The 24197-nt window shown below is 44.0% G+C and overlaps 1 long non-coding RNA gene across 1 annotated transcript in view; it reads right to left on the bottom strand.

Moving 5' to 3' along the window:
- Positions 1 to 6245: 6245 nt before the first annotated feature.
- Positions 6246 to 24197, bottom strand: part of LOC147248355 (uncharacterized) — a 28926-nt gene continuing 10974 nt past the window's right edge. The window contains exons 7-11 of the long non-coding RNA XR_015119507.1: positions 15001 to 15204; positions 14610 to 14654; positions 14323 to 14399; positions 9036 to 14234; positions 6246 to 8926 (exon numbers count right to left, since the gene is read on the bottom strand). This is a non-coding gene — a long non-coding RNA (uncharacterized LOC147248355). The remainder of the gene's footprint in view (positions 8927 to 9035; positions 14235 to 14322; positions 14400 to 14609; positions 14655 to 15000; positions 15205 to 24197) is intronic.

Raw genomic sequence — 24197 nt, 5'->3', positions numbered from 1 at the left:
CCCCCAGGGTGAATAAACAAATCATCCCAGAGCCTTGGTCTGTTTGCTTGTGACACTTTTTTCATATCCAACTATTTTATTTTTTTTGTTGACAGAGTTCACAATGTGTTTTTTTGCCACAGATGCTGATATGACTTTCACACAAAATTGAAAATGAATCTCTCCTCACACAGGAAACCACTGTGGCTTCTCTATAATCACTCACTCCGTCAGCAGGTCTGCTCTGCTCTCGATAACCTGAGGAGGCTCAAGCCGCCACCCGTAACACCGCCTGCTCACGTCCCCGTCCGTCCATCAGTCGCTTCCCTTTCTCTCCCTCTTTCTCTCTGTCCCTCTCTTTCCTTCTGTATATCTGTTTTCCTCATTATCTGTCTTTGTCTCTGCTCTCCTGCTCTCTTTCCCTCCAATCGGTCAAAGCAGAAGGCCGTCCCCACTGATCCTGGATCTGCTCGAGGTTCCTGCCTTTCAAAAGGAAGGTTTTCATCGCCGCTGTTGCAGGATGTGCTTGCTGATGGCAAATTGTTGGGTGTAGATTCATTGAAGGAGTGTGGTACTGGACCTGCTCTACCTGAAAAGTGTCATGAGATAACTTCTGTTGTGATTTGGTGCCATACAAATGAAATTGACTTGACTATAATCCTCCTCCCCAGTGATGGGAAGGAGCTGCTTGTTGCCGCTGGGGACAGCCATCATGTAGAACAGCTGTTTCGGGCTCCGGCTGATCAAATTATTACCTGCCTCGAATGACCTGCCTGCTCCTTTGTAGTTTACAAGCTGCCTGAGGTAAACAAATCTCTGGAAAACAAGCTCTAACCCCCGAGTGCCCCGGCAAGAATTTGTCATAACGCTGTTTAATAAGAAAGAGGGAGGCAAGAAAAAAAGAAAGAAGGAGGTAAGAAAATAAGAAAGAAGGAGGCAGGAAAATAAGAAAGAAGGAGGCAGGAAAATAAGAAAGAAGGAGGCAGGAAAATAAGAAAGAAGGAGGCAGGAAAATAAGAAAGAAGGAGGCAGGAAAGGGAACTGTTGTCTTGTTTTGGCAGGTAGCCCATTGAGGACCGTTTGCCTGATCAGACTGAACTTTCTTCAATCTGACATTGTCGTCACGTGGTCAGGTTTCAAGTCCCAATAGCCAGTGATTCTGACCAATCAGTGTCCTTTCAAGGAGGTATGGGCAGGATTTAGGTGCGATTCTTCGTTGAAAACCATGTCGGCTCCTGGAGAGGGTTAGTATAGATGCTGCTGCAGCACCAGTTACATTGGAACAGCAGAGTATTTCTTCTCAAAGATGTTTCTGCTGTTCCCATCTATGTTGGTTGGTTGATCTGACTGGTTGGAGTTAGCCTGTGATGGACAGATGGTTCATGCAATCACCTGCCAAATATTTAGGACCTTTTCTATACAGGTTCTCTCTGATGGAGCTGCAAAATCCCAACCTGACGCATCAGTTGGTTTGCTCCACAGGAGTAACTGAACCATAGGACCTGAGACCTGACCTGGGACTTTGCAGATCCGCGTTTTATATGGCCAGTCGAGTCCTGATCTCCTCCTCTGAATCCAACACATCATCTTAGAGGACTCGTGAAGCTGAGTCCATTCTCTCTCGGACAACTCCGCTTGCTCGTTCTATCCCACATCTAAGTGCTATTGTTGCATTCACGTAAGCCCAAACCAACTGTTCTGGAGCTGAAGGGTTTTCCTCTTAAGATCAACCGCTCCAAAACGAGTCAGTCACGGGAGCAAAGCCACTCTTTTGGGGCGGCTAATGTGAGACTCCACATAAAATGGAATGATCTCCACGCTAAAGGAACACCTAGAATGACAGGAAGAAGGAAAAAAATGAAGTGATAATGAGGAGAGTGACATGTATCTAATGATCAAAACCATTCATCCTTTCATGGCTTTGTTGGCTGGTCCTGCTGCCGCCATGTTGTCCAGATCAACTCAATGAATAGCGGAGTGATTGAAGTGAGATATTTTCTATGGAGGTAGAAGATACATCTGTTTGTAAGAGACAACGCCTGCGTTTCACTGGATGGAGAATATCAGACACAAAAGACAATTACACATCCTGTCATCATGTGCTCCGTGTGTGTGTGTGTGTGTGTGTGTGTGTGTGTGTGTGTGCTGCGGCCTCATCTACACCAGTCTTGGCCCTCATAGCAGCTTGTTCTTCAGTGCCGCTAATCAGAGGACACATTCAGTTCTATTCTTTCGTGAACAGTGTCTCATTTCAGATATTGAATGGGAGTAAATCATCAGGCCAGCAGCTGCTGATTTTTTCTTTCTAAAGTTGTACTCACTTGGTTTTATAATGAAAAGCAGCCAATATGAGTTAGCAGTTCAATGGAGCACCAGTTTCTAAGAGTATTGAGGTTTGGAGTAGTTTCTATTTTTAACTTCATTTTCTGTTTTCTGGCAAGGCAAATGGTGTCTCCTAAAGTGGGGTCAAAGGTCAAGGTACCTGTAAACCTTCACATACGTGACACGTCACATCTGTGAAGGTTTTTACACAGCCACATTGTCTCCATTTGTTCTAAACACCCCGCCATCGCTTAGTGACATCAGTGACAAACCAAACGTGGTTAATGACTTTGACTGCAGCGACTGTTCAAGACACATAACTTGGTGTGTCTCGGGCTTTAAGGAGCTGATCCAAAATTTTTTTTTTTTTTTAAAAAGATGACACTTGCCGTCTGTTGTTCCAGTGGTCAACCATGGAACTGCAACCAAACAAACCCCAGGGGTCCCAAAAGCCGGTAGCTACTTTTTCACTCATTACGCAGGAACCGGCTCCAAAATTGTAAAATTGCAGAAATACACTTAACAAAAATCCCAGTCTGTTATAATGAGCCCAAAAAAGTAAAATGCTCTTCTTGGCCTTGTCGGTAGTTTCACCAGGAGATCTTCTTTTCCATGAATAAAGAACAAGTGAAATGCGCTTTGGAATAACTGTTGTTGTTGTGTTTTTCTTCCCAGCACCTGCAGTACAGGACATGAAGAGGAGCTTCAGCGGAGCTGCAGTTTGAATAAGCATTGGCAGACATTTGTATATAATTTCACTTTAAAATCATTAAGCACTTCCAGAGCGAGCGAGAGAAAGGAGTCACATCGACCGCCATCAAAAACGCTTTAAACATCGTACAGTCATTCAAGTATTCCGCACAAAAATCCTCCACTAACAAACATAAATGGGCTCTTCCTGTCCACCTTCCTTTCATCCCTCTTCAAAATAACAAGCAGCCAGTTGTATCATCTTCTCACTCTGTAAAAGAGTGTGAGATGAGAGGCTCTTTATTTGGGCCTGGGTCCACAAGATGTCACACTGGACCAGCAGAGGAGACTTCGGTGCACACAGGGATCGCACGCAGAGAAACGCTGGGCTCATTAGAAGCCTTCTCAGTTAAATGGAGCGTGATTGGATGAAGTGAATGACAGCGCAGGTGAGCTGAAGGCAGCGGGGAGCCCAGGTGAACCGTCGAAGGAGAATGCAACCACTTGAATTATTGCTTACAATAAACTCTGGGGCGAGTTAGAATTTTAGATTTACACATTTTTACAAAATATTTTTCATGAATACACGATTTATTTTTGAATATCACAGCGATTCGCTGTCCCGTGGTTGAAAACATTGTCGCTGATAATCAAGAGACACTGTGACACTGGGCTTCATTTATCTGGACAATCTTTCGTTCACTCGCCGCATGTTAGGAAACCTTATTCAAATTTCTCAAGATCATAAACTTCTGGTACCTCAAAAGTGAAATTGGAGACCCCGGTGGTTGTTTTTACCCCCCCCCCCCTTCTTTTAAGCAGGTGGAAGATTTATTTTGCATCGAGTTTCAAAACCCTTAGAAATCCTCATCTAATTTTGGATATAGACGTCATTAAAGCTCTGCAGTTTTTAGTCAGCCACAGTTTCATTGTGACATCTTTGGGTGATTAAACGCTGCTCTGCTTGACATCTGGTGTTTTTCAGTAATTACTTTAGTTTGCACCTGGTACTTCTATCAGACTGTAACTACCCTCTCATGTCACTGCTGTGGCGGAAAAATGATGAAGACAGACACGGGGTTTGTCCCGAGAGGCTCCAAGTCCTGGCGAGATGAGAAATAACACTTGAAGTGTTGTTGAGTCTGAACAATTCTTGAGTCTCGCGAGACGGAAATTTGTTCAACACACAATGAGCTGAAGAGGAATCCACAGAGGACACAGAGTCACTGGAACCTTTCTGCAGTCATTGTCGCCGGGCGTCCTAGGAACAGAAAGTCAGCGGTAAGATGAACTCTTGCCAGCTGTCAGACCTGCCAGGCGTGAACATTTAGAAAAAGAAGAACATAGGAAACTTATTGCCCCAATCGAAAAAACAGGAAGTCGAATACAAGACATTTTTCAGACATATACACATAAACACAGTGCGAATATAAAAAATAAACATTATGTGATACTAAAATTTTCCATTACACTGCACAGTATCTCTGTCATCCCTGCTCGTGTTGTTTTTAAAATATGGACAACATTGTGTGGAATTACAGGTTCAAACATTCGTGATGGTGAGGAGAAAGACATTGGAATGAAATGACCCTTTTTATAGACCTGGCTCCTGATAGAGGCAACAATCCCTCGATGACCAAGCGCTTAGCGAAGGCGGCGAGGAAAAACGAACGATACAAACCTCAAAGGCAGACCAAGTCCTTGAGTGGGCGGCCGTCTGCCTCGACCAGAGTGTGCAGGGAGGCAGCGAAGCTTAGCGCACCAGATGAGCGTCTTCACTGGACATGGAACCCAAGTTCATGTTTTCCGTCAGATTATTAATGAAACCATAATTACCTTTCTGCACTTGATGAAGGGGATAGAAGCCAACATCGGCTGCAAAATTTTGCAGGTGTGACAAATGAAAGTGCAAGAAAATGTGGACATATGCATGCTCTGATCCGTGACCATGTGCCAGATGACTTCTTAAGAACCTTCCTAGCTGTTTGACTCAGTAACGTGCAGACATCGGGTCTCACATTTGCAATTTATTGTAGTTTTTATGCCTGTGGGATGGAGGGATTATAGTTTTTGGTCATTCATCCGTCCATTTCCTGTTTCCACAAATTTGTCCCATCCACTGGGATTCGAGGATGAACGGAAGAGATTCTGGTGGTCGAGGTCACTGACGGCGAGCCGTCTGGATTCATGCAACCATAATGCAGTCTTTCTGGTTCTTATTTTTACATGAAAGCCTCAATGTAAACAAAGTATAACGTGTATTGTGGCTTATCAATTTAAAAAAAAATTACCGGAACTGAGGGCAGAAAAGAATTTGTAACGATCTCGTCTAATTTTCATGTAGATTTAAAAGATCATGTCTGAATTAAAAACTTATCAAGTGCCCCATTTTTGAGTTAAAGTAGCTTTGAGGTTTGACAGCGTGGGAAAGCAGACGAGAGAGAATCTTAGGACACGATGACAGGGTTGAGGGGAAAGGATGCGATCGCTCCAAAACGGATGAATACAAAGAGAGAAAACTTGTGGGAAAAGATCTTTTCCCTAATTGAACTTTTTGCTTTATTAAATTATTTAACCACTTTGATGAGGGAGCGAAATGACTGATGTGTATCATGTGAAATCAAATCACAGACTTCGCGCTGATGAAACATGCCATCTGGAAAGGGCTTTCATCTGGGGAATCCAGCCCATGAGCCTCCACTGCCTTCAGCATCGGCTCAACGGATAGAAATCTGCTAAACTGAAACAGCTGTTGGAGAAAATAAAGAATAATTCTGGTGTTTTTCTTTAAAAAATCGGGGCCCTTGTCTCTAATGTTTTGCGAGCTAAATGATTAACACAGACGAAAGATTTTGGAACGTCTCCACCACTGAGCAAGAGGGGAAAAGGAAAATGGCTGCAACAGGTGATTTGTTCCCGTCAAAGTAAAGTACATGAGAATTGATTAAGACTCTACTATTTAGCCATGTTGGGCAACCCTAAGGTTTGTCTGACTCAACATTTCTCCTGGAAACTCTTCAGTTGTTTAGAAATAGCAGGTTAGTCGACACATTCTAAAATCAGATTTCACTGCATTCCTTCTGAACAGTCCAAGCCAGACTGGGAATTTGATTATTTTCTGTTTCGAATGATTTAAATTGAGGGTTCTGTTTGGACTTCATGTATTTACTACGTCTTGCATTCACCTTCATCTGTTGCTGTATCTTGCTCCCCCCCCCCCCCCCACCCCCAAAAAAAACAAAAAACTGCCTTTGATGAAATTCCATTGTGTCTCTGTAAATTGTTAAAGGGAGGCGGGTGCAGACTCATGAAAACCAGCGGTTTCATGTCATCGTCACGTTCAAGTCCATGAAAATGGAGTGTTGCAGACCGTCCTGGGCCCTGGAGATGAGACGTGCTTGATGGTGGCGGAAAACTACGAATACGCTCACTGATATGAGATCTGCGTAAAGGAAAACCGGGAAGAAAGGAAAGGATTTCACCTTTACCCAGTCATGCAGCTAAAGGGATTATTTTGGGTCACAGGTTCACACAGCTACTGTCGTTCTGTTGAGCTCTGCCTGGAGCTGCTTTCAATCTGTATTTTCTCTAACTTCCTCCTTTGCCATCATCTCAGCCTTTATTTACCTCCTCAGTCTGCGTCTCTGCCTCAAAGGAGGGTGACATTGAGAAGATAAGATATTAACAGGCTTCTACAAAACAGCCTTGGAAAACACCACAGGGTATTCAGCGCTCTGAAATTACCTCTCTTCAGATGAACCGAAAACATGACGGGACACATCATGGAGAGTTTTGGCTGCCATCACAGGGACAGTTGACTAATTAACCTATGGGCTTAAATAACATCCATATAGTGTTGCATCAGTACATGAACAACTGGTAGAAGCCAAGAAAGAAAGACCTCAGATTTCAGCCAGACTCACATTTTAACTTTTTTTTTTTTTTTTTTAAAAGCCCAGTTTTAGTTCGTCTAACTCAACAAATTGGCCTCCTCTATCATTCTGACATTGAAATCCTCGAGAGAGAAGACGATCAAAGGGAAGGAAAACACACCAGGACCAGAAGGAGCGGAGCGCTACTTCAATGTATAACAGAAAAGGATGATAATCAATGATAAAACTCCACATAATGGTGACCCAGCAGGTTCCACAGGGGCTGGCCTACCTAGTGGGCTCCTGTCCAGAACCACCAGGAACGATGGACCGGCCCGTGAAGAACAACTCAGTCCCAAAAGCTCATGGCAAGGAGGAAATAAACAAAGTTGAGACAGAATTGCATTTGAGGGCGCGTACCTCTGCCAAGCCAAACTCTCCAGTGGAAAGTACAGTACTTTTCAATGTACTTTTCCAAATAGAAATGTTCCGGTTTCTTTTAATGGAAGAGACCACCGACGCCGGGAACACCACCTGGGGACGATCCAGTGATTCCTGAAGTGTCGAGACCTCCTATTCAATACCACAAACTTGAGAAGAGACGAGAATTCTACTCTCGGAACACTTGTGAGGAGCTTGAACGTCACATTAGGAGAAATACAAGATTAAAATCTAAGGCGGTGTAACCAGTGGAAGAGTCTGATAATCCCCTGACAAACAAACCCTAATTGTTTTAAACTGATTTTAATCCTCCACTGTTATTTTTGCTGTCGCAGCTTCTCCGGTGCTTTTACTGTTTTCAGTTTCCGTGCGCGCCAGCTTTTCATCTTCTTCTGTTTGAACTTGTTCTCTTTCTGTCTCCTTTAAAAACAAGCATCGTTATTGGGCCTGTTGCTCCCACACGCCCTGAATGTGCAGTAATTGAGACCTTGATCATCCCACACAAGACGACGCATGGATTGAAGAAGACAGAGAGGGAAAGACGAGGTCTAATTAGCGTCACTGCAGCAGCACAACTCCCGGGAGCTCCAGGTGGTTCCTGGGATCTCATTTGCTGCAGCACAAGACTGAAAACTCAAAAGTTATCTCAGTTAGTTTGTTGCAGAAGAATGGTTTCCTCATATTATTCATACACTGAATATCTGCGCCTGTCAATCATCGAGGCTATTACAGTTCCAGCGCAGTTGGGACTTGGAGCTGGAATAATGCCAGATTTTACTATTGATTTACATCCAGAGCTGGACCGATACCAAATCAGAATCCGGGCTCATCCGGGCCTAATTTATGAGCATGTCTAAAAAAAAAAACAAACTTGAGCCCATCTTGTGCAGAGATTTATGTAAGTGTGCGCAGGCTAAAGTAAAGCTGATCAAAGTTTATTATCCGTGGAACCGTACGTGAAAGATGGCAACAGAAGGCAACAAATCACGCTGTCTTAACCCTGAGAGCCTGACAGACAATAGCTGGGAGCGTTTCAATTAGGCAGATTAATTTAGACACAGAATTAAAAAAAAACAAAAAAACTGAGCTGTTCCATTTCAGAACAGGCTTACGGGCTTCCAGCACGCGGTCCTGGCAACCCAGCAGGGCCCGTGAGGATTGGTATGTTAAAAAAAACAAAAAGAAAACAAAAAAACTGAATGTTCGGTTGAACAGCTTTGTAAAGTGCTGACCACGATGCGAAAACAAGGGACGTTATGGTGCGTTCAGGCGCACCTCGTCATCTCTCAACTCCTCCATCCTGAAATGGCAACAAATGTTTGTTTGTTTTTAAGTGGGAAAGTGAGTTGAGTACATAAATCTGTCATTACTTTCTTTAAGCAACATGTTTACTGATCACATAGGAGGGGAAAAATCAGGGATTAAAAACTTCCAAATACCTGTAAAATGAATTTGTGAACACAATGATGCTTGTACAAAGTCTCTGCTTCAGTGAGGCTTGGAGGGAGGCCGAGGCGTATTAATCTGCTGGTCGTCGTCGGCAGGCTGGAATGATTTCCAGAAGCTTGGCAGGAGACATTCTGGGAGGGTAACTGGCAAGTCTGGTTAACAGGTGGCGAATCCTGGACACAGAAAAGCAGGTAGACGACTAATAAACAAAATTCTAACGGTGGCTGGCGAAGAAATTTCCTCTAAACTGGCTGGAGATGTGGCCCATAAACGAAATCATACATGGCACAACGATGCAGCAGGACTCTGAGGAGAAGACCGTGTCCAGGAGCGGCGTGAGGAGTGGGCGTGAGGAGGTAGAGGACCAAACGCCAACCAGCATCATCTCATTAAAAAAAAAAAAAAAAATACACTGAGGGGTCATGACAAGAGTTTCTACAAATTCATATGAATACTGGGTTATTTCACTTTCCCTGTCTGTTCTGGCTTCTTCTATCTTCTTGTTGCACATCAATCCCAAGATTCTTCCTTGACTGTTCTGTTTATTTCTAAAGTTTGAACAAAGTTTCCGGAGAATACGGAGTCATGAAAGTCTTTCTCAGAGTCCTTGCTGAATTTATCACCTGACATCTGATAAATCGATGGCGAGCTCCACCACGTGGTCCTCTCCCTACACGGTCTGATGAATCACTGTTTATCAGCTGCGGCCAAAGGGAATTCATATGAGCTGAACCACATATTAAGATTTTCCTGAAGAAAAGTTGAACAAAGTTTTCTGACATTTTTGAGCCTCATTCATTGTCCAAAAATTTCCCAGGCCTGGAATCTAACAAACTTGTAAATTCCAGGACTCTTTTGTCGGGTTCTTCCTGGTACGGTTCCCTTCACGTTCCTGCTGTCTATCATCTGTCACTTCTTCCAGCAACAGGGCGACTTTTGAGTGGCCTTTGTCGAAAAGTCTAGTTTGAATTTTCTTTTCTTGGAGATTTTTGGTTGGTTGGTTCTGTTTTCTGCATGAAATAAACCTGAAGCAGTCCAGGCTGCTGGAGACTTTTTACCGACTCCCTTCACCCCATCCTTCCCAACCCTCACGTGCAATGGAACCCCGAAGTACAGTCTTTATCAACGGCGGTCACAGATTTCCTCACGCCAAACTTTCTTTGAGAATTAAGAGCCTCCATCCATCTAATGAAAGCTTCATCCCCGGTAGTTTCACCTCCTAAACTACAAAGGAATCCAGCAGCTTACGGTTCTCAAACTGACATGTGTATGAGTCACTCCGGCTGCTGTTGAACAGAAATGTGCCGCTGAGAGAAAGATCTTCTCGCTTTGTAGCCTTTGATGTTCAAGTTTACCAAATGGATCAAAGCCCGAGGTCACGTTGTGCCCAAACCTCATCCTCACATCTTTCCCCGCTCTTATTGTCTGGCAGAATGCGTCTCGCAATGACAGCGACTCATTATTCTCACAGACGTCTTCCTGGGGTCCATCTTTTTGCCCTCTTTTGGCTTCACGTCTATTCTCACCTTGAAATGAAAGCTAACTAGAAATACCTGCAACAGGGAAGAAAGAAGAAAAAAAAAAAAGTAATTCAGCGTCCATGACCCAATGAACATCTCTTCACTATATTTCAATAAAGCAATTATTTTTTTCTTTTACTTTTTCCCCCCCAGTTTGCTCTTTGGTTGAATGAGGACAAAAAGAGGATTTAAAGGACAAAAACAGCAGGAGGAACATTGTTCTAGCTATCTCCCATAGCCCCTTGCTACAAAGCTCTGACCTACTAAAATAGATCCGCCTGAACAAAGCCTGTGATATATATACTGAAGAAAAAAAATAGGATTATATGATTGCAGGACTGTAACCTAAGCTAAATCCAAATCGGTCGTCTCTGCTCCGAAGTGTTTGTGGGTCTCCAGTAAACCACATGGCTGTACTTCAGTCAGGAGATCCACTCAGAGTCGTGCGACAAGGGGCCCCGCTCTTCACGACACGGTCTACAGGATCAGGGCAAAGCGTCTCTGCGGGGTCCCGTCACCGAAACCAGAAAACATGATCCTCCTCCTGCAGGGGGAGCGATAGTGTTGAAGGTCGTCAAGGTTAACGTGAGCCTTACTTTATTTCACGGAAAAGGTTTTCATGTTAATTGTGATAATCGAGGTCGCAGCACGATTCAGGGGGCCGAACATTTTTGTTCAGTTTGATTTGTGACCACCAAACTTCTGCTTATGGTCCGTTTGGTGCCAATTTACATAAAATCAGTACTAATATACATACACACACTGCATGAGTACTGCAACAGCTGGACATCAGTACATGTTGTTTATTTATTACTAGATATGTAAAATGATTCTGCTTCTGCTTTATTTGAATACGACTGGTAAAACAAGAATTTGTCCTTTAAAACCTCTCAAACATCAAAAACAGTACATTTCTCTACAAGCAGCCTGTTTGCATTTGTCAAGTCAGCATTTATCAGGATTCAGGACCCTCTCCATGCTTTAGCTGCATTCCAGGCTGCAGCCTAAAATATCTCTCTGCTCTGGGAGGAGACAAAACTTCACCCGGGCTAATTTAAGGAAGGTCAATAAATGAAGCGACCCTTCAGGCACTTGTTCGCTTTTCCAATCGCGAAGCTCCAGGATGGTGCTGGCGGTCACACAACATGCTGATTCATCCCACACGTCCATTCTCGAAGGCTATTGTGCACTCCTGAGTCACAGTGTGTCCCCGCTGACCTGTCTTTCCCGCCGGTGCTGCCAGAATTTAACAAGCAGACTGGGACACGTGTGGATGAGGTTGGGGAGCATGAATCCTCCAGGTGCTTTACACAACTGGGTCACTAAGCTAAGGACTGCTAACGCTCCTGTTCTCGCTCTCCGGGGCCAGAATTCCCAGGTTCCAAGGGAATGAAGACGGACCGTATAGAACACAAGCAGCGGAGCGCGTCACGCTCCAACCCTGCTGGATGACGATGTGGCAGCAGGGCTCATGTTGGTCTTCCGAGTGAAAACAAAGTTTCCTCCTTTAACTGTTTGATTCGCTGCAAAAACAAACCATGTTGGCCACGACCCAGCTTAAAACAAAACGTTTTGCGACCAACTCACCATTTTGTTACTAATGTGAATGCATTTATGACATCAAAACAGTCACTGCTTCCTGCACAGAGGGAGCCAGGATGGTTGACTTGTATCGCCAAAGCAACAGCAAGCTCAGAGATGTCGCTGGTGCACTTGAGGATCTTGGGCGGTGGTAGGAGGGTACAGGAGCAGATGCCTCAGGTACCGTCATGTGATCATGACATTATGGGTGATGATCAATTCTCCTCACGTACGTCTGGATCATCGTCGCGCAGTGTGGAGTATAAACCTGCCGTGTAAAATGGAGACTCATCGGACCAGTTATCTACAGCGTCACTGCGCTCCCGTCGTGGATGGACCCGGTGTCCTTCAGCCCTAAGAACCACAAATTCAGACTGAAGCGGGTAAAGTCGCTGTACTGCTGTAGATCGTCCAGTTGTTCTGCGCGTTCGTCGCCATTGTACCGAGAACTCTGCACCATCTCTTCAACAATGGCCATTCAACCTCTGACAAAGCCGCATCTCCTTTAATAAAACTCCCTGAAAAATGCATCTGTTGATAGCGTTTAGGCCGAGGCGGTGAAGAGTCATTGAACGGAACAGTAAACACTCGGCCATCACAAGCTTTTTATGAGGCCCACAGAGCTTTTTTCTGTTCAAACCCATCAACAGAATACAGGAGCGACATGCGGTACTTCATCTGAAGGACACAACCACCAGCATCACAACCCTAACCCAGCAGCAGGTAAACATGCAAACATTAGCCACCAGGGCTAATTATTGGGCGTTCGGAATTCCACTCAGAAAATGTGATAACCGTTTGTTAAACGTTCGGCTTAAAATATTCAAAGCCTAAAAATATTGGCAGCTTTTATTTCATGCACCAGAGCGACCGAGGGCTGATGAGGCGCGTCAGGTTTTATGGTAATTAAGGTCAAGGTCATGAAGGGAACATTTGCCGTCCTTTGTGAATATTACCATTTCACACTGGGACTGGCCGACGGATGATATTCAATACACAGCGATGTAACTGGATGAATCTGAATAACCATTCACTTATTTATTCTTATTTTTTTTTACCACAAATGTATTTCTGACATCTGTGAAATGTTTGACAATTCTTCAAACCAAGCATGGCCATGATCAGACCTGATCAGACAAGATGACGTGAATCAATACTGGAGCTATCATATCATTCATTTCTTGCGATCTTATTTCATAATCAGAAGTTGTGGGTAAACAAAGAATGGTAATAAAGAAATAAAATGAAAGCATCTGACATTCAACTGTCTTGCACTCTTAAAATAAAAAAGACAAAAGCGTAAATACACAAAAATTTAAATTAAGAGTGTAGCGCGCGTATGTGCCAACAATAAAATGAAAACAAAATGAAGTAATGTTGAAGGCCCGAAACAAGCACAGCTCAAACGACTGCCCGACCCGGAAAAAATGTCTTGAAAACCTAAAGTTTCTCATTACTTTCTGCATGAATTGGAAGTTTAGGTGAGGAAGTTTCAGCAGCACAATGGACTTGTGTCAGCATCTCAGAACAAAAAACAAAACAAAAATCAAACTACTGTGGCTGAGGAGCACAGAACACGAGGGTGAACACCTATTCAAATATAGAGCATGCTAATATACACAGACGTATAAAAACGCCTTCATTACTGATGGAGGACAAATCAAAGGAGCCTCGTCAGCGAGAGTCCAGCAGTGGCTCAGACTGTGCAGAGGAAGCACGGCACCATCACAGCAGCTCAACGTTGTTTCCGGGAGAATCATTTCACGTAGTAACTGACGTTTATAGCGTGACTTGTGTCATCGCCGTCTCTCAGCCGCCGCGGTTTTACAGCTGCTGGTTTTACAGTGACATTACAGCAGCGTTTATTAGCTGTAATTCATCACGTCCCGAGAGCATCCAACAAATAAGTGAGAGATTGTTTGGGTTTTGTTTTTTGTTTTTTTTTGCTGCGTTGAGGTTTGAAAAGTGCTGATCAAAGCAGTCAAGACTTTTCACCAAATTAAACCAACAACAACGTGTCAGCGTCCTGGGCGGGAGATCTCTATTGATTTTCAGGACTTGCGTTTCAGCCTCATTACTCATCGAGCTCCAGTGAAAGCAACGGCGGGAGCATCGGAAGAGGAGGAGAAGAAGAAGAAAAAGAAATCGCCCAATCGTGTTTGTGAGCCAGCAGAGAAAGTCTTTCTTTGTTACTAAAGTTATTGCTGAAGTACAGGTTCACCAGTTCATCAAACAGCCTGCACGGCGTTCGGTAGAAGCAGTGACACGTGCTGGTTGTTCCGGTCTCAATGCCCTAATACTCCTCCGTGAGCTCCGTCTCTCTCACAGGCAGCTCTTTTCACTTTATTATGCTTGTGGAAGAGAATCAGTCAGTAAATTTCTGCAGGAAAAAAGTGAAAAGCAACAAACTGAGCAGGATTTGGGTGGTAGAGGTGACGGCACAGTCAACCGTAACACATGTAACCCACCTGGCAGGTAAGTGACAATGGACCGGAATACTGTAGATCCCAGGAAGAAGTGATGATGAGGATAGTATCCACACCAACTGAGAGAGAAGAAAACACACAGAAGTTTTAGCAATGTCACCGTATTAATACACAAATAACTAATAAACACTTTTACAAATATGGCCGGCCTTCAGTTTGTTTCCTTTTAAATTGTCTTTTAAATATATAATCGTTGCACCCTTTAAGAAATCAAACTGCCTCTTGTTTTCAAGAGGAAAGAAAAAATAAGCATAGAAGTACAACCCTACCCAGGCTTGAATAAATCCACTCGTAGGCGTCACACAACTGCTGCACTGTAAACATGTGAAACATCAGATTCACATTTTAATAATGAGAATAAAGCACGAATTGATCGATAACCAATCAGGAACCCACATGTGAATGATTACAACCAGTTAGAGCGCAACAGCAAACACCCACACTGGATTCATCTGTACTACCTCAGCACCATACTTCAGAATGATCAGTCTCATAACCCATAACAATCATCCTAATGATGTCTCTCTACATTCACACACACGGTTCTCTGTTTCTCAGGAAAGAAAAGTAAATAACACCGAGCGAATGCTGCGGCCCGGTGGCTGACACCCCACCAGGATGATGCTAACTCGGGGAGCTAACGGCTAATCGCCCACTCACCGGGAAAAGACAAGAAGTTCCCTGGGTCGCTTCCTGGACTAGCTCTTCTTTCTCCACAGTTCCTCAGTGTGCACGATATCAAGTGACTTTCTGACGTTGTTGTTGTTGTTTTTCCACTCCAGCTTCTGTGTCTCTGCTCTGGCCCTGCTAGGCTCTTCGGTTCCTCTCACGAACCTGCGCTCGGGAGGCGGGACGTGATCCGGTCTCACCAAAAGCAATTAAGCCACAGAGAATGAAATAGGTTGAGGAATTAAATTAAAATCACGCTCGATGAAAGAAAAATATCAAAAAATGTAAAAAGAAAAATATTTCTGTGACATTTTTTTCTTAATTTAGTCAGGTAGGTAATAGGTAGGGTTTTGTTTTTTGGTTGCAGATCTAACTTTTTCCCAACAGGGTACACATAGATTATGAAGCAAAGGAAGCCGGAGTACCGGAGAGAACCCACACAGGCACAGGGAGAACATGGAGACTCACAGAGAAAGACCCCGTGCTCCAGCTGGGACTCGAACCCACAACCTTCTTGTTGTGAGGCGACAGCACTGACCACTGCACCACCGTGCCGTCCCAATTTAAATACAGTGTAGAAAATGCTGTAAATTCCCGAGTATTCCCATGTTTTATTTTCTTTCTCGCTAAATGTAAGCGTGTACTGTATCCCAACAGATATGTCATGTCATGTTCTTAAGCACCAGGCTTATGTCCTCCTTCCTCACTTCAGCAGTGGTGTATTTTAATAAAGAATCATTGGGAAGTTTGTCACCAGGCCAAGGCGCGCCGCCCGTGAGGGTTCGACGCTGCTGAGGCTGCAGCCGACATCAGGGCTGAGCTTCTCGGTCGATCCTCAGCAGGAGCCGGGCGTCATCAGGCGCCTCCTCAAAGCTGAGGAGAGTGCATAAATATGTCGGTGCCTTTTATTGAGACTCACATACATGCGGCGCATAATCTATATTTAATGGGTTTTTTTTTTTTCATGCCTTCAGAAATACGGTGATGCCCAAACACACACATCTACTCCAAGTGGTGTCTCCATCTCTGCAGTTGAGATGCAGCTCAGTGTTCAGGAGAGTTCAATCAATAATTAATCTGACGGTGAAATTACTTATGAGTGGATGAATGAGTGGTGGGAACACGCAATCTTAACATTGGAGTGTTGAAAACGTACCAGAGCAGCAGTAAACAGAACAAACCAGGGTCGAAGTGGAGGTAAAACAAACAAAGTGTCTCCTGAGGAGGCTCAACAGGTCCTGGCTCAGGCTAGAACAGTGGGAGTGAACCTTCCTCCACCCTCCTGAGCCATGTTGATGTTCATAAAATGGAACTGCTGTTAAATCTCGACTGAGTTGATGAACTGATCGAATCTTACAGTCAGTGTTCATTAACACCATCATTCTTCCTTGGAAAACTCACTCATGCTTATCTGATTCCTTTCATCATTAATGAAAAGATGCCTTGATTTGTCTATCATGGGGCAAATGAATAAAATAAAAGAATATTATTATAAATAATGATAACTTTCTTTAAATATATCAGTCAAATTCAGTGCTATTTTCTTTGTTGACCTTAATTTAAGGTAAGGTATTTACAGTAAGCTAATTTCTACATACTAAATGATAAGGTAGATTTTTCTTTTTTACTCAGCCTGGGTTCCATAAATGAGTACGAACAACTTTGTATTTATATATTATTGTTTATGCAGGGGCAGGTAAAAAAATGTAGCCACAGAGGTGAGGCATAAAATAATCCCCTCTGTTATATCAGGCTTTCATCCTGGGCTGATGGCGTTTTGCTGTTTTCCACCAGACTGAGCCATTTTCAGAGGTATGTGGTGAGAAATGGGTCATAACCCAAATAAATACCAATTCTTCTGTCTGAATACGCTGGAACCGTCCTGTAGCCTCGCTGCAAAACAGGAAGGAGACGATGCAGAGTGTAAATTCTACCGTCAGACAATGGAGCCAGAGGTCATGTAAAATGACCTTTTGTTGACATGGACATGAACGCCCTTTTGTGTTCTAGCAGCTCGGTCATAAGTCACACACTGGCCTTCCATCAGAGAGTCATGAGCGTGCAGAAGGCTCAGAATGAGGAAGAGTCTCGGCACGGACATTTTTGGGAGGACTTCTTTACCACTTTGTCCCTAACTGGTGCAGCTGATGGTGTCAGCACGAGATGCCACAGCTTGAGAAATGAAGCTAATCCTGGTTGTGCGGTGTCGTGTCACTGCAGGCCCATCCTCCTGTCAGGCTTAGCGGACTGGTAACTGCACAGGCGGGAGACGGGCAGAGAGGAAGGAATCACCAGTTGCTTGTCCTCCTCACCTGTGTGTCACCTGCTGACGTTTAGAGCATCAAGGAAGTTAGCAACCTGAGCTGCAAAGCTTAGCAGAGCGTGAAACCAGCGGAGCACCGCAGAGCCGTGCTCCTTCCCACAGACAGAACCACCCACCTTCTCTCCACCTCGCAAACCTTCAACCAATCCACTGGGATTTAAGAAAGAACTGAAAAATGTTGGAGTCAAAGGTCAAGGTCACCAGAGCCACATAAGTAAAGCGATGCAGTATCTCTAGTTTTTTAAATAGTATTTCATCCCTAAGAATTTATGAGCCTAGGTTTTGAATTGTTTATCCTTGTCTGCTGTTTTGAAGCAGCCTCTAACCTATAAAGTTCTGAATTAATGGTTTATTGTTGTATTATTTTATTGTTGTTTTATGAGCAGCATGAAGGAACTACAACATTTCATGATGTGTTGTATATTGATAGATAAATTAACTTTGAAAATCAATGCGTAGTACTGGGGGGGGGGGGGATTCTACCCATTCTAGCTCTTGGTGAATTACTAGTTCTGGTGTTCAAGTAATTTAATATACAGTAAAACAAATATTTGAGAGTCATATTAAGACTTGAAGAGTTTCAGCGTGTCCTCTAACACCATGATGTTATTCAAGATGAGAGCATTTTGAAACTTTAATGAGTAGTTTCACATGCAACACTATCTTGTTTAGAGCTCAGGTTGTCTTGTTATCAGGTTGAAGATAAATCACACTGGCATGAAGCCACTTGAGGTGAGGGCAGAACTAAGATGCAGCCAAACCTGCCTTTTTAAAAACATCACCTGATCTGAGGTGACACACAGACACACACACACAGACACAGACACAGACACACACACACACACACACACACACACACACACACACACACACACACACACACACACACACACAGCAGAGCTTTGAACATGCAACACAGACTGCAGGCTCACACCTCAAGTCCCTCAGACGCTCTGTGACCCGGAGTGACTGGATCCACAGATAAAATGACAAAGAGGAAGAGCTCCCTGTTTGGTGAAGCTGCAGCTCTTCACTTGTAACCTGGGAGAAGATGAGACCTGCTGCTGTTGTTGACATGTGAAGCCCAACGCAGCTCGTGGACAGACAGCCAACAGCAGTGAGCTGTAGCTACCAGGGACGTGAAGGTCAACCTGCTTCTTTTGTGTCCACAAGGCAGAAAATGACCTTCCCATTCCTCCGATCTACTGACCTGAAGTACATCTTTATCCCTTTACAGTATGTTTGTGACACCTACACCCATTCCCATCATTTGTCCCATTAAAGAACTGTGTTTTGTCATTTTTGCAGCTGCATGAACCAATGACAGCGGTGGCATCTTGGTCCATATGCAGCTGTTGCAAAGAGATGCTGCATGACAGTTGAACGTCAGCAAAGACAAATCGGTGCTTCTTAAATTCAAGCCATAATAACGGGTTGAGATTCAGACCAAACGGATCAAACTCCAGTGTGTAGCACAGCATGTAGTGTTGCATCATTTCACAGGGGTTGTGTGACAGCCTAAACGGACCAGGCAGTCGTCGTCTCTCCACCGCAATCAGATGACCTCTAATATCCCTGACATGTAGTTACATGCAGCATTGAGGCAGCAACCTTTCATGTACAGTGGCTCCACAATCACTGGATACATTTACACATGAATGTATTTCAAAATCTGCCACGAGAGACTCGATGGTCTGAGTAATCAGTCGGTAAACCCTCGAGTCGACTGAGACTGAGCAGCAGAGGGGCTCAGATGTTCCGTTGTTCCCTCGCTTGAGTTAGGCTGCAGGATCAGTCTTGCTTATTTGCCCCTGGAGAATGGAAGCCCACGAGAGTTCTCCTCTGGGAAAGAATGAGCACAGTATTGCTCTTACTACTGTATTTTAGCCACGAATGTAAGTGTTTGAACCTCAACTTGATGAGCCCACATCAGGCTATTCTTAGCACCGGACCATCATGGATGACTGCCCCGGTTTCAGGCAGCCAACGAGCCATGAGCACTGCTAGCAGCTGTTAGCACCATGTCCATGCCCATGTTCGCACCAAATCATCCCCTTTGTATAGTCAAAACTCAAGCCAACTCATTGTTGGGTACATCCATTTGTATTTAAATGAAGATCTTATATTTCTGTCTCTAAGAAGCATTTTTATTGCGATGAGATCACGATTGTGATGCTTGCTGACAGTGTTGATTTACATGAGTGAAGCCCTGTCCTGCTTCCCAGGGTTCAGTCCAGATGGCTGCAGATTTCCATTCAGCCGCTCCAGACCCCGCAGGTGTGGCGGCACCGTCTTTCTCCAATTACAGGGATTAGAACACAATGACAACATGGCTGCTCACTGAGACAGCCAGTGGATTGTTGGGATTTTGCCTTTTACTTCCTGATTCAGAGCATGAATGTTTTTTTTATTTATTCAGTTTGATTTTGGAGTGAAGATTGTTCTTCATTTCAAAACAAAGTCTTCACCTCTAAGCCCTCAGTGTGCACACGTCTGCCAGGGCAAGCTTCCAGCTCCAGGTACCTTTGTTCTCTGACCCTGACTGAAGCAGCAAGCAGCATCAGCCTCACTCTTCCTCGTGTTTGATGCATCAAGGTTACTTCCTGTAACCACTAGGTGGGGTAAAGACTTAACTTCAGCTTGTAGATGTCTTCTGAGACTGTAATCCAACGGGTGAAGTCAGTAGAAGATCCGACCACATTGAGTCTACAGTTTTCATGCTTTATGGTGAAATCTGCCGCACAGCCGCTGTAACACTATTTAACATAAACTGTCAGTCTTCCCTACCACCAAGTTCTCAGCACATTTGAGCCTGAGATCGATCAGCTCGGCGCACTCGGAGAGTAAAAAACCTGATTTCCCTGGCCGAGGTGACGAGCAGAGGGGACCAGAAAAATGATGTAGCTCCAAGTAGCTCCTCCATGCGGATACACTGCAAACGTCTGTGATTGGACCAGTTTTTAATCTCCTCGGTGTGTTGCTGTCTGTCAGGACACACTGTGCTTGTGAATTTTCTCCGGCAGAAGCAGACAGAAAGTAATAAAAGGCAGGAAGATATTTTCAGAGGAGTCTGACACTGTTAAACCCCTGCAGCCTGGTGTCACCTCAGTCCTGCTCTCGGTCTCCTCCCGAGAACACCTCCCAATCCTTTATATTCCTCCGTCTCTGCAGTTAACAGTTGGTTGTAATGTGTCTCTGCTCTCTGAGGCCCTCTGGCTCCCAGTTATCAGTCATTTACTCTCTAATCTCTCCGTCCAGGAGCAGCTTTGGTCCGGCTCCACATGGCAGAGAGCGGCGGTGGCAGCTGGTCTTTTATCTCAGCACAGGTTTCACACTAACACACGCCTCAATATTATTCACACCTCACAAATGCACACAAAAGCAGACAAATACACATAATTAATAACACAAGTACGTGCACAGCTCACCTAAATCACCAAGGTCACAATGCTACAATTGTAATATCTGGGGTTTTTGTTACGGTTAGTGTTGGGCTGTCTGCTGGGATTATAAGTCAATGTAATTTTCTGACAAGGGTAGCTGCATAAATGTGTGTGTGTGTGTGTGTGTGTGTGTGTGTGTGTGTGTGTGTGCATAAAATGCATGTAAAATTGCATTTACCTCAAGTCGACTATGACATTTCCAAGCACTCACTTATCCGATTACATTCATGATGGACACACGCACTTCCAATCGAAGCCCCTCCCACCCGGTTTAAGCCCCACCCATTCCGAGTAAAGCTAAATTAGTCGGTTCAGCTGATTGAGTCGACGCTGCTGCACTCCTCCTCTGATCACAACACACAGGAGCTATTTATAATGCCGCTACACGTCTTCTTAGTCTGAGGAGGATTGTTCACCTGGAACAATGCAGCGCTTTCACTCGTCTGTTTGAAGGTGCCTCTCATTGTTGCTCCCTCCGGGAAAAGCATAAAAATAAACACACAAAATGATACAACAATACGTAGTCGCATAAAGAATGAGTATATTAGGTGTGCACTGAGAAGAATAATTACACCGCTGGGTCGTGCCTGCACAGAGGAAACTCTGTTCAATCAATCAATGTCATCTTTGCCTTTTTATGTGAATTATTCATCGTTGCGACTAACATCTTCGTGTTTGTTTGAACATCTTGAGCCAAGCTGTTTAACTCACACGAAGTAAAGCGGCCAACTTTAACAGCTCTCATGGTGCCATGTTTGTTCAGGGTTTTGTTAATGAAGGAATTTTTCAGTGTAATCATTCCCAACCATAGCATTTTCTGTCTCCCTGGTCTGTTAACTTTGAAACTTAGAGCTCAGGATGTCAACATGGGCTGATTTGGTGACTCCTGGTCTCAAATAATTGTGTTTACATGCGATTGTTACACCAGTTTTATCGACATATTGGATGCTGATAGGAGCCAACGCTTGTGGACATCCAGGAAGACGTGGACAGCAGAAACAACTGTCCAGTCATGCGAGATCATGTTTGACTACAACAGAGTTTGTTCCAAAAACAGATTTCTGTCTCACAAAAACCACATCAGGAGCAAATAAAAACTTTTACAAAAATGAGTTCTAAAGTTTTGCTTTGTTTATCAATATTTTCAAAAGTGATACTTAGAAATGCGCATGAAATATGTTGACGGAGAGACGACAATTCATTTGCAACAGCAAACCTGGAAAGAAAAGCGGCTACTGAACAAAGGAAGAACCACTGATGCGAGTTAAAGTTCAGAAACTCGTCTCCTTCAATTTATGACAACCTGGGAGACATTTTCTTGCCTTGATGATGAATTGCTTTTTACACACAGCAGCATTTCTTCTTCTCACATTTATGATAAATGCTCCCATTTAGCAAAAGGAGTTTTAGCGTTAAATACGTCCCTAACACTTGAAAATATTTTTCTTAAGATTTATTTGTCCATCCAACCTCCCCTGTTACAGTGATGCCCATTACAAAGATTTACTGGGTGACTATGCGCATCGACACCTCTGGTGAGTGACTTGCTCAAGGGCACCTCAGTGGAGACTTTATCCCATCACTCAGGGGATAAAACCAGCAATGTCCCGCTAACAAGAACATCACTTAATTTGTTCTGCGGCTGAACACAATCCCCAGACAGGCTGTTTGTCTGTTTCATGAGAAGTTTGCAGAATAGATGATTAGATTGATGTTTTAGGAGGGAGGAAGCAGAGCCACACCAGCAGCAATGACTGTTTGGGCATAATAGCAGGAGTGGAATGAGGAATAATGGACGGTCTGGCTCGTCCACGCTGCTGCGTTCAGGCCCAACCAACAGCAGGGAGGGACAAAGACCAAAAACCACAATGGAAAACAGAGAATCTGTAATAACCGTAATGACTGTCCCTGTTCTGGACAGCAGCTTATGTGTCAATTTGGGAAGCAGCTGGCAGACTTACCCGAGCCACACAAACAGACTTTGACACCGCGAGGCTTAAATGATGGTGACGCCACAGCTGCCAGGATTAGCTGTTCCGTCGCCCTCGAGGCCAAGCCGGCTAAAATAGACTTTTTATTTTATTTTTGAGAGTGTGTGAGGTAGAAGCAACACAAGCAATTGAATACTGATCAATGAAGTCTCAGGGTTTTTTTTTTCCAGAATTAAAAAACAAAACAAAAATTACTTACTTCCCAAACTGTGCAGGCAAGAAAACGATCACATGGGTTGATACATGCAAGCAGCCAAACCTGTGCAGGGAGGAAGAATTTTTGTGGAGACAACCCAGACGTACGCATCAGCATGGGTTCCACCGTATACAAGCGTTTAGAGTAACTTGGAAGTTGAGAAATGGGATCTTAGCTTGGAAATGTATGAATTTGCTGTCATTCCAAACCAAAAACACAGGGCAAGTGGGTAGAAGGATTCCCTGACAGAACTCTTCTCTTACATTTTTACCTTTATTTGTTACCTATTGTGACAATCCACCTTATTAAAGACGCTCTGATTTGAGATGATTACATAACTCTGGTTGTCACCTCTCGATGGCATCCTGGTGTGCCAAGAACTTACACTTAATTGTACAGTTTTACATTGGAAGGATTCTCTATATTCTGCTTCATTAGTGGTGCGGGAAGAGTGTGGCCCATGTAGCAGAGCAGAAGGATGAATGCAGATGTCACACATGCAAAAGAAAGAGATGATAAAAACAGAACAGCTGTTACGTGATTTAGTCCTCACACGCACCGTTTTTATAAGACGCATGCGGTTGATTATGTTCAGCGAGTTAATTGAGGTCTGATGCGTCATGCATCAGCTTTGCTGTGTACACAACGTTAATCATTTGACATCGTTTGTCGGAGTTGGAAAAGCAAAGCTGGTTTTCATCTACCTAAGAAACCCAGGTAGAGCTCGTATGACTGGACCAGAGGGACCTTGGTTTGCTGTGTGACGAGAACATAGACACAGTAAAGAGCTTGATAGCTGAGATATAGGAGTGTGTGTGTGTGTGTGTGTGTGTCTCTCTCTCTCTCTCTCTCTATGACATAGAATAAAAATAGGAATTCAATTCATTTTCTGTATGGATTCCCCTCTTCCTGTCTTGAGTGGTTCTTATCTTAGTCCTCTATTAATTTCATGCCTCCATGCTGTGAGCTGGAGGCATTAAGTCTTAGTCTGTTCGTAATCTTATTAAGGTGATAACTCGGGGACAACTGTGTCAGATTTGGCACAACACTAACCCCTCCACCCCCCACTGGGACCCAAGGGGGGTCAAAGGTCAAAGTGCCTGTCACCTCACAGGGTCATGATGTCTCAGGACAACCTTGAGGTGAATCTACTCGATGCCGGTGGAGTCGGGCTGACGACCAACTTTACTGCAGGATTTTAGCAGTTGAACAACAGCATCATTATCAGTCTTCCA

Source organism: Aulostomus chinensis, chromosome 15 (assembly GCF_037954235.1).
Source record: "Aulostomus chinensis isolate RoL2024-O1b breed Wild chromosome 15, RoL_Achi_v1.0, whole genome shotgun sequence".
Taxonomy (NCBI): Eukaryota; Metazoa; Chordata; class Actinopteri; order Syngnathiformes; family Aulostomidae; genus Aulostomus; species Aulostomus chinensis.
Note: the sequence above shows the minus strand (reverse complement) of the source record. Positions and strands in the feature narration are given on the sequence as shown.